Consider the following 11,820-nt stretch of genomic DNA (forward strand, 5'->3'; position numbering starts at 1 on the left):
CACTGATATAGGAAGAGGTTGACTCATAGCCCATCCATAAAATTTATTAGCATCAATGTAAGATAAAAAGTTAATAGGTTTGTTACTATCAAAATCTTTCATGTATTTATTATTAGCACATGAAATTCTTTGGGTGCATTGAGTCAATACCTCAAGTATATAACTTATATATTTGTAGGCATATTATTCTAAAATTAATTAAAACATCTGCTAAAAACATAACATCACTTTCTAAATACAATTTTAAATAATCCCTAATACTCTTACAACTAAATGTTGACCACACCTATTGAGCAAATTGGTAAGCTTGAAAAGAACAAGCTTGGTCAGTTAGTGAATTATATCATTATTCAATTGGCGGGAGCTCTTTTTTTTCAGTTTTTTCAAAACTATCTAAGAAGTCATAAGGTAATACCCGTTTTTGCCTCATTTGATTAAAATTCTTCTTCTTCCCTTAAAATTGAGTTTTTAAAAGTTTAAAATTAGATTCATCAATATAGCTATCTAGTTTTTCTAGACAAGACTCCTATTAGAATTTATAAATTGAATTTTGTAATAGTCTTTTTCATCAAATCTAATTGTTTGTGTTAGAGCAATTTATAATTCCTTATTAAAAAGAATCGGCTTTAAATTTTTTTCAAATTCCTTAATAAATAATTGGATGTCATACCTAGAAAGGTTATGAAAAATTACAGGGAAAAACGCTTCAGTTAACTTATAATCTACTTTACAATTTTTATGAATACACCCTATATAGCTACCAGAGAATTGATCATAGAAAAATTCTGCGTTCTTCCGAATCGGTAACTCACAGGCACAGCAATTATCGTTATCGAAGGAGATCGGTTCGGAATCATCTTGGGGCCTTGCTGTTTGAGTGGTCCAATATTTGTGGTACAAACTCTTGGTAGTATCCTTGAGAGCTTGACAAAACTTTTTAATGCAATCATCTCCTTTAAAAAGAAAATATATTTATTAATATTTAATCACTTTAGATTGTAATATTGTTTTTACCTTCAAAGGTCCATTGTCTATTAACATTTATGTTATATTTATGTACCACATAAAATGATACAGCGGAAGCAATATGTTCTTGAGAGGTCGTCGTCGATAAAATTGATGGACCATTTTGTGTTGTGTGAACTTTTTTTAATACAGCTTCAAAGTCTGCATATATAACTACCGGTGGAGATAGTTTTTATACAAATATTTAAATTTTGTTATGGTATTCGGTTTTGGATTTTCCGCAGCCACTTTACCGCTCTCCTTGGTATCATGCGTTGAATTTGTTAACGTTATTAACTGTAAACAGTTTTCACAGATTCTAGATTTTGAATGCTGTGAGTAGTAGTAGTGTTCTCATGCAGGTTATATAGGCATAATGCATCGAATTGTTGTTTAAAATAGCCAGCAAATTGATGTGGGATGGTCTCCCCTTCATATGGGTTCTTACTACGGGTCCAACAATTTCTGTTCTGATAGAATCGAGTTCGTAAACGTTAACACTAAAGTCGGGGCTCAATTTTTGAAATTTTTGTAATCCTTTTTTCGCAATAGGAAACTCTATTCCTGAAAAAGTGAGTTCCCCTTGTTTGTACTTTATTTTTTCTTGTAAAATGTTTACATTTATGTATTTTATAGGGAATTGTAATTGTTTCCTAGCAAACCTTCATTGTCTGGAGTTTCCAAAGTAGTAAGCTCCACTTGAAACAGTCGTCATTGTTTTTAACCTTAATTAAAGCGTTCTTAGCGCTGGAATATATCCATTTTTATTATTGTAATATCAAAATATTTAAATGCTTTTATAATCCATTCTGAGTCTCTTTCCTGGAACTCGCTATTAGCATTTGATAAATAATCGATACCTCCATCAATTCATTGATTACAGAATTCCTTAATAACAATATAATCGTTTGTGTTGATGGATTGCACCCGCTATGATTTTATTGGGCCAGATAAATTAATGCGACGACGAAAGGGAGTGGTTACGATGAAGTTCAAATAACTTCTCTTAGAACTGGCAAATTCGCAAGAGCGAACGGACGAAAGCTTTATTGGCTCCCGCTCTCGCCCTACAACTAGTGACTTCAAATAAAAGCGCCATGTGCGCAAAAACACATAAAAACCCTTTTTAAGAGCAGACGATCCCATGGGATATAGCTGCAACTGCTTTGTTGCCAAATATTCCAAATATTATTGTCAGTCGTAAATACATATTCATTCAATAACTTTTTACAGGATGACACTGCTAATTTCGTTGTATAACTATTTGGCTTTAATACACACTAGAGCAACTTCCTTCATATGTCCAAACAATTCGTATTCCTTCATGAACTCAATCTATCCCTGTTTAATCGCTTAATCTTTCTGCAACCGTTTCTCTAGGGATAAGAACCGTCGCGTGGCAATGTCACGACTCTCCCCCAGGACTGATGCACGCTCCAAAAACGGGCAAACAATGAATCTTGAGTCCTTTCCGCGCTGAATGTTCTCGAGAAGGTGGGCTTCACATTGTTTTTTAACCCGCGAATAATATTTTTTAAATGTTTGAAATTGTCAAGTTCCCAGAATTTAACTAGCTGCTCATCTCTTCTTCTGTGAGATCCGCACATACTGATGATGTTGATCGTTGATCCGAAATCTTTCCAGCTACAATCCAACCAAGTCTGGTATTGTGTAATCTCGGCAGTCCTTTTTTTAATACGTAAATTTTCTGACTGCATTATATTAAAATAATGCTCAGCGCTAAGAATATCAATTTTTCCTGGTTTTCCAAATTGAGGATCAGCCAATTGTAATTTTCCAATTTTCCGTCGATATTGGATATGTTGGTCGATCGCTGATTATGTGAGGCATTACCATCGCTTCTTGTCTTGAAGTAAAGTCCCCATTGTTAGACTTTATTTCAACATTGACTCTAGTGGAATTCTATGCAATTTACTTTTAGCCTTGAGCTGGTGGTCTTTAATGCTAATTGCTGAATCGCTCTTTCATTAATTTGTGATCCAGAGTCAAGAAGAGCTCTGAATTCCGCCATATGTCCATTATTTCCTTGGACTATCATTCGTGCCTTGGCTAAAAGTATATAGCCGGCTTTCTTTCCACTTACCGACACCGCAGTAATGGAATCCAAAGTATCCGAAATTTTTTCTAAGTTATAAACAGCCTTAATTCTTTGTTTTTGAGAAGCCACTGGGATGGGCTTCGTTTTATTGAATTCGTTTTTCCGCTCTCCAAAGCGTATTTTTCTCACCCAAGCCGGTCCAAAAAAGTGACCGTCCCCTGATTTACTCTTAAATCCTAACTAACATTTATGTGACCATCTATCAGTTCACATCATTTACCGATTATTAAATATATATACAAGTAAACAAGTTACCCTCGCGCTGAGCTAGCAGGTGAATTGCTGTGATATACTGTCGCTCGCTCCCAATGCGAGAGCAGCATTATCACGTATGTATGCTAAGTCGGCTGGCCGACTACACTTGGTAGCTTATGCTCATTTCTTTATTTCTCTCTCTCTCTCTCTCTCTCTTAGCATAATCTCCCTTCATAGCATAGTTTAAGTATACTTATTTTTGTAACCTAGTTTTAGTTGTACTTGGCACGTAAAGCAAGCAGAAGCTTGAAATAAACTTCTACACCAGCTATAGCTGATATTCTTATTTATTGTTGCTAAGCCACAAGGCTAGTAACTGGTACCGAGATACCCAACCTAATCTTCATTTCCTTGCTCCACAACTGGAGCGGCTTCGACAGTGGATACCCCGGCAACTCCCTTGCAGGAGCTGGCAAGTTGGTCCATACCCTGACTGGAGTCGGACAGCAGCCGTGACGAAAAGGTCCCCTGGCAGCACCTTATATGTAGAAGCTTTACTGGCGCCCAACACTTATTACCCACACCTAGAGAAGAAATTGTAAGTGATTTGTTCTGAAAAAAAACTTTTAATCGCTCAAATTTTCAATAAAGGTCACATAAAAGCACAAATCGTCGTACGCATGCGTGTATCACATTTTTTTTTAAAAGCAGCAGCGTGGAAACTTACAGTTTAGTGTCTTCGAGGCAGTTCGAAAAGCTCTTGCAATTCGTCGCTCTTTCCCCTTATCTTTAATTTGCTTCGTTCTTTTTTTTGTGTTAAAGAAACAGTGATTTTCATGAGCTGGGTTGATTCGTATAGAGAGGTTAGGAGCGAGTACGAAAGTGACGATAGTGTTGAATTGGAAGTTAATAAATATTTGGAAAAAAAAGCCAACATGAACGCTAACGAGGTGAAAGCGCTTTTGACCAATGCCTTAGCCAATCAAGAGGCAATCTTTCAGGCGCGTTTAAATGAAATGCAAAGGCAATTGAATGAATTACGTGTGGAGGAGCCACATGTTGAAACGTACCAACGGATTTCAGTAGACCCAGCGGTGAGGTGCGTCATCCCGCTTGACATTATCAAATCTATCCCAGACTTTAGTGGAGTGCAAGATGAGTATGTGGCGTGGAGGCAATCAGCCACAGACGCATACGAACTCTTCGCACCTTTTAGTGGTAGCTGTGCACATTATCAGGCAGTCACGATTATTAGGAATAAAATTAAGGGTCCGGCAAGAGCATTGTTGGTGTCACACAACACCGTGCTCAATTTCGATGCTATTATAGCCAGATTGGACTGCACGTATGCAGATAAGACTTCCGTGCGTCTTCTGCGGCAGGGATTAGACATGGTAAGGCAAGGCGATTCGAGCCTAATGCAGTACTATGATGAGGAGGAAAGAAAGTTGACTCTCGTAACCAATAAGATCGTTATGTCCCACGAGCCTCAGGCAGGAGCATTGCTCAACCAAGAGGTCAGAGTCAATGCGCTGCACGCGTTTATATCAGGATTAAAAAAGTCTTTAAAATCGGTAGTATTTCCAGCTCAGCCAAAAGACTTGCCAACCGCTTTGGCATTGGCTAGAGAAGCAGAAGCCAGTATTGAGCGTAGCGTATTTTCGGCTTCGTACGCCAAAGCTATAGAGGAAAAGGCTCAAGGGATTGAAAAAAGTCGTTCACAGGCTAGGCATGGCAAAAACTTCAGGGACGAACGGGTTCATGGCTATGAAAGAAACCCTCATTTTGTCAAGAAACAGCAGCAAGGTAGCGATGAACAAGAAAAAAATGTTGTGGTTACCCAAGTTCAAAGCCCAGAGCCAATGGACATAGACTTGTCCTCCAAATTTAGGCAGCGCACTGATTTCGGGAAACCTCAGTCTAATACTGTACAAACCTACAAGAGACGAAACTCCTCCGAGCGTATGACTGGTCAAAGGCGTCAGAGATTGAATAATATCAATCAACAAGCCCAAGAGCAGGACACCCAGAAGTACGGGGAGGTGGCTTCAGCGGCAGCTGCAGCTATTGTTGACGACCTTGAGTCGGATAGTGAACGTGACTCACTTAATTTTTTAGTGCACGCTCCCGGTTGCCTTTTGTCGAGAGGCAACTGGCTGGGAGGAAATTAAGAATACTGATTGACACTGGAGCGGCGAAAAACTATATTAAGCCTATAAGTGGCCTTAAAGGTATAGTTCAAGTCGACTTTCCATTTACCGTTAGTTCAATACACGGTTCTAACGCCATCCGGCAAAAGTGTCAGATGCATATTTTTGGAGTTAAAACTCCTTTCTTTTTATTAAATTCGTTAACAGCGTTTGATGGGATAATAGGCCTCGATCTGTTAACACAGGTGGGGGCAACGCTGGATTTGAAGCAAGATTTAAAAGAATATGGGGATGTAGCAGAAAAGTTACAGTATCAGAGCTGCGAAAATGTCAATTTTACCCATGTCGATGACATAGTTGTGCCAGACACCGTGCGTAAGGAGTTCAGAAGCGTAATTCTTAACAGAATCAAAGTTTTTTCGAGCCCCAATGAGGCACTGCCTTTTAACACATCGATAGTAGCTACGATTCGCACAGAAGACAGCCAGCCAATTTATTCAAAATTATACCCTTACCCTATGGGAGTAGCGCACTTCGTGAATAACGAAATTAAGCAATTGCTGAAAGATGGCATCATTAGGTCATCAAGATCCCCATATAACAGCCCTGTATGGGTTGTAGACAAAAAAGGAACTGATGCCAGTGGCAACAGGAATAAGCGGCTGGTAATTGATTTTCGCAAATTAAATGAGCGAACCATTGCTGATCGCTACCCAATGCCAAGTATCCCCATGATTCTTGCAAATCTGGGAAAGGCCAAGTTTTTCACCACCCTAGACTTAAGGTCAGGGTACCATCAAATTTACCTTGCGGAACAGCACCGTGAGAAGACATCCTTTTCAGTTAACGGCGGGAAGTATGAGTATTGTCGTCTACCCTTCGGCTTAAAGAATGCGGGAAGCATCTTTCAGAGAGCAATAGATGACGTTTTAAGGGACTAGATAGGAAAAATCTGCTACGTCTATGTGGATGACGTTATCATTTTCTCTGAGAATGAGCTCGATCACGTTAAGCACATAGACACGGTATTAAAATGCCTGTGTGACGCTAACATGCGAGTATCACGCGAGAAGACAAAATTTTTTAAAGAAAGCGTCGAATATTTGGGCTTTATAGTAACTAGGGCAGGCACAAAGTCATACCCCGAAAAGGTTAGGTGCATACAAGAGTTCCCCGAACCAAAAAATCTCTTTAGCCTTAGATCTTTTCTTGGCCTCGCTTGCTATTATAGAAGATTCGTCAAAGATTTCGCATCAATCGCAAGACCATTGACAGACTTGCTTAAAGGCGAAAACGGTACGGTTAGCAAGCATGTCTCGAAAAACGTCAAAATTGAATTTAATGAAATACACCGTGACGCATTCGAGCGCTTGAGAAACATTTTAGCGTCGGAGGATGTAATTCTTATGTACCCCGATTTTAGACGGCCTTTTGACCTTACCACTGACGCTTCTGCAAATGGTATTGGTGCTGTTTTATCCCAAGGAGGTAGGCCGATCACTATGATTTCCCGAACTCTTAAACAAAGCGAGTCACACTACGCTACTAATGAAAGAGAACTTTTGGCAATCGTGTGGGCGTTGGGGAAATTGCAGAATTTTTTGTACGGCACCAAGGATATAAACATTTTCACCGACCATCAACCGCTTACCTTTGCGATCTCAGATAGAAACACGAACGCAAAAATTAAGCGATGGAAAGCTTTTATTGATGAGCATAATACCAAAGTTTTCTATAAGCCAGGAAAGGAAAATTTCGTAGCTGATGCCTTGTCTCGGCAAAATCTGAATGCCTTACAAAATGAGGTTCAATCTGATGCCGCTACTGTACATAGCGAAGTGTCTCAGACCTTTACCATCAAGACTACAGATAAGCCGCTCAATTGCTTCAGAAACCAAATAATTCTGGAGGAAGCGCAGTTTCCTTTGAAGCGCACGTTTGTACTCTTTCGCGAAAAGGTGCGACATCACATACATTTCACTCACGATGATGAAGCACTTCAAGAGGCAAAAAAGGTGGTTCAGCCAAACCACGTAAACGCGATTCGTTGCAATCTGCACATTTTGGCTTATTTACAGCATGAGCTCGTAAAAACCTTTCCGGGAACAAAATTTTGGTACTGTAAGACAATGGTGACCGATATAACTGACAGGGCCGAACAAAAAGAGATAGTTATAGCCGAACACAGTCGCGCTCATAGAGCGGCACAAGAAAATGTTAAGCAAATTCTTGGCGATTACTATTTCCCAAAAATGGCTAAGCTGGTCACAGAGGTAATAGTGAACTGTAATGTCTGCAATAGAGCCAAATACGACAGACATCCTAAAAAACAGGAGCTAGGTGTAACCCCAATTCCATCTTATACTGGTGAGATTCTCCACATCGATGTCTTTTCTACTGATAAAAAGCTATTTTTGACATGCATCGATAAGTTTTCTAAATTTGCTATTACTCAGCCAATAGTATCTCGGTCAATAACGGATATTAAGATCCCTATTGTTCAGCTTGTAAACGTCTTTCCCAAAACCAAAGTAATCTACTGTGACAATGAAGCAGCGTTTAACTCTGAAACTATTAGGTCGCTCTTAAAAAATCAGTTTGGTATCGACGTTGTCAACGCACCTCCACTGCATAGTTCGTCAAATGGGCAAGTGGAACGCCTCCACAGCACTTTACTAGAGATCGCGATTTAAGATAATCGCATATCTATTGAAAGTTAGGATAAATTAGTAAACTTGAACACGGAAACACTGAATGGAGCTTGTGAAAGAATTTAAGGGAAAAGGAGGAATGGCATACTCGATGTAAATGTCTCTTACGTGAAACGCTGTTGGCCAAGAATTGAATGCGGTTTCTAATGCTTACTCTCACAGAATCAAATGCTTATTTTTAGCCAAAGCGATTTAAAGTTATAATTTACAGAACATTTCACAGTAATTTTTTAGTCTGTCCGTTAAAGGGTGCAACTTTGCTGGTGGCACATAAGAGCGCCGTGCAGCAAGAGACTGGCGAACCACTAATTGCATACTTAGCTATATCGCAAAACGTTTCCACTCGTCGACTGTATGCCGGAGTTTGACCGAATCCTGCATGTATCCAAATAATATCACATCGATTACAATGATGAAGAGAGAGCGGTCCTGATACAAGAAAAACTGGCAAGACACAAAACCAATGAAGGACCGAGAAGATGTGCGAACGATCTGCCTTTCAATATCTTTAAACGATCGGCAAAAGCTATCAGCACCGAGATATTTATGTCTTTGTGAAGTGTCTCCATTAACAATATCATTGCACATGACTCGGCATTACGTCTACGCAGCAAGGATGCCCACGAATGAAATAAAAGGGCCTCCAAGACGTCGAATATAAATACTGACGAAAGTTGACGAGTCATCTAAGAATCAGTTGTGGCTATTGCAGTGGCTCCTGGTCTTCAAAGGCTCAAACCTCCTTTACCCATGAATAAGGAGGCAACGAACTGCAACGGAGATCCAGATGGCCGATAATGGTTGGCATTGCCCGGGACGGTCAAACTTAAGGGGGGAATAGTAAACAAGTTACCCTCGCAATGAGCTAGCAGGTGAATTGCTGTGATATACTGTCGCTCGCTCCTGTCATTTTACTTATATAAAATATACCTTTAGAGGTATTTTTTTAATGATGTGCCTCGATTTACACCGAAGTTTATTAATCAATTGTAAAAATGGTCAGTAATCAAGTGCTTTTTTTTTTTTTTTTTTTTAAGGAAAGTTCTGCTTGCCGGATTGACCAAAACTTGTCTTTGGTTGTGTGTTTTGATCACCAAGTTGGTCGTTCACAAAAAGGTAGAAATTTTGTTAGCAGTTACAAAATAGAGTCCGCTAAAAAGCTTTATACTTAATTTTTTTTGTAAGGTCGCATAGTTGACCAGTTAATCACTCCTGTGATTGATTTTGCTGACTTGAAGTTATGTTGTGATTAAACTATGATCGGGAACGCGAATTTTAATTTTGTTTAATTTAAATTCAAACAAATTTTGCGTTTCAAAGTCGGTGGTCAACAAAAGTACGAACTCAAATGAATTAAGAATTCAGTACAAAACCAGTGGCTATAGTCAACGCAATAAGTACGATACCAATTGGGCTGCGTATAAGTGAACACGTCAAGAGTTCTTTTCGAACTGATTTTATTGAGTATAACTTGGGGTTAACTTACATGTTCTTGGGTCAAAAGGTATTTACTTAGGTCTACGCTAGTTTACAATTACCAGTTACATGGATTAACCTATCAAAACAAAAGAATTTGGAGACAGATATCTGGTAAACTATTCCAACAGATCTGCATGCAGATGATGTGAAAGCGTGACCAATCGTGGGTTTCGACACACATGGGCATAGGCATTTAACCCATGAACGCTGATACAGCTGCGAGCTATTTTCTTCTCGACGACAATCGTTCATTATCAAACTAAAAAGAACAAGAAAGGAAGCAAACTTCGGCAAGTCAAAATATTCTTGAAAATATTTAAATGTTTTTTTATTCGCGTATATGTTTAAAAACGTTGAAGCATGGTGATTTTTAGCTTAATTTTCGATCATTCCTATGGCAGCTATATGATATCGTTTTTCGGTTACTATGTCAAAAATAATTTTAAAAAAATATTAAACAAAAGGGAAGTTACATTTTGTTTTCCTTATTTTTTTTTTAAATATTTTTCTGTCCGATTTTTATAAAATGTAAACCGTACTTCTAAAATATTTAACCATTACAATATTTTTAAGAATTAAAAATAAAATAAAAAACATCAAAGTTATAATTCTTTTCATTTATTTTTCCGATTGTTCCTATGGGAACTACATGCTATAGTCTGATCCGGCTCGTCGTTAATGGGCTTATGACACTACATTGTTGACCTCATTTAATGCTTATTTATTTTTTTATCTACACGATTTTAGGTAAGTGCGAGCAAGACAACAGAATGAAGAAAACAGACAGAACCCGATAACCGATAGTTAAAATACCAGACGGATTTGGGAATAAAAATCCCATTCAATAAAATACCACCGCGGAAGATACATCAATGAGGAAAATGGTATCTAAAAAGTAAAATTTTGCTCATTAATTGGTACAATAGTGGACCAGAAGACAAAACATAATTTGATTTTATTTTCGGGAGTTTTACAACTTTATACTGCATATATAATTTATAAGAAAAAGCCAAAAAGAAAGTGGTCTTCGGCTTGGCAGCTGCGCCGGGACCAAGAATTTATGTTTTTGTTTAGAAAATAAACCAGCCTTTAAGAAAATTAAACGCACGTCAAAGTTTTGCGAATGACACCGCACCAGTTTCAGAACATTATGGAGCACCATCTCCGCTGATATCAAGGCAAGACACAGTACTCAGAACTTGCCCAGTAGAGAGAGGCTACAGGTCACATTGCGATACCTAGCTACAGGTTTTGTAAATCTTAAAGTTTACCAAATGTAAATAAGATATCTTTCTCCAGGTGAAACTGAATCATCGCTGCAGTTTCCGTTCCGCATTCATCAGAAGACAGAGATGACAGTTCGTTAATAAATAGTGTAACAAGAAGCGGGCCCAGGTGGCTCCCTTGTGGGACCATGAAGTAACTTGGTTTATTCTAGAGACGGAGCTTTTAAATAGGACTCGTTGTGTCCTATTACTTAGATACCACCAAATCCATGTTAGAGGATCATTTGAAAGCCATTTATAACGAAAGACGTTAGTTCCAAGAGTTTTGTTGTCGTAGACCTACGACTTATAAGCCCGTGCTGGCACGAGGATATAATCGACCTACAGAGATGTTCCAAGTGGGGGGTAATAATGTTTTCGAAAAGCTTGGGGATAGCGGACAACTTGGAAGTACCTCTATATTTGCTTGTATTTGATTTATTTCCCTATTTATGAAGGGGAATAACAAATGACTTCTGCCAAATAGGTGGGAAGTCAGAGGTTTTTAGGGATAGGGTAATCAATTTATGTAGTGGTCTGCACAGGGTCTATGCGCAGTATCTAAGCACACAGCCTGGAACACCGTCAGGACCCGGTGAGTAATCTGGCTTAACCCTTTGCAGAGAACGGAGTTTTCACTTAAATCCGGACAAAAAATTATGTTAGGCTTTGTCATGGCATATGAATAAGATTGATGTGTACGATGAAGCTGAATATGTCGTTGCCTGATCAGTGTTTACCGTGGGATTTTTAAACGATAGCGATGCTGGGTAAGAGGCAGATTTTCGGTTAGTGTTATCAAAATTATAAAACTGTTTTTGATTTTGTGAAAACTGGATCCTACAACGAGTTTGTTGTGGCCGATAGCCATATCGAATGTCGGCGTAGGGATGATT

This window comes from Drosophila elegans, unplaced genomic scaffold, assembly GCF_018152505.1.
Source record: "Drosophila elegans isolate 14027-0461.03 unplaced genomic scaffold, ASM1815250v1 contig_149, whole genome shotgun sequence".
In the NCBI taxonomy this organism is placed as follows: Eukaryota; Metazoa; Arthropoda; class Insecta; order Diptera; family Drosophilidae; genus Drosophila; species Drosophila elegans.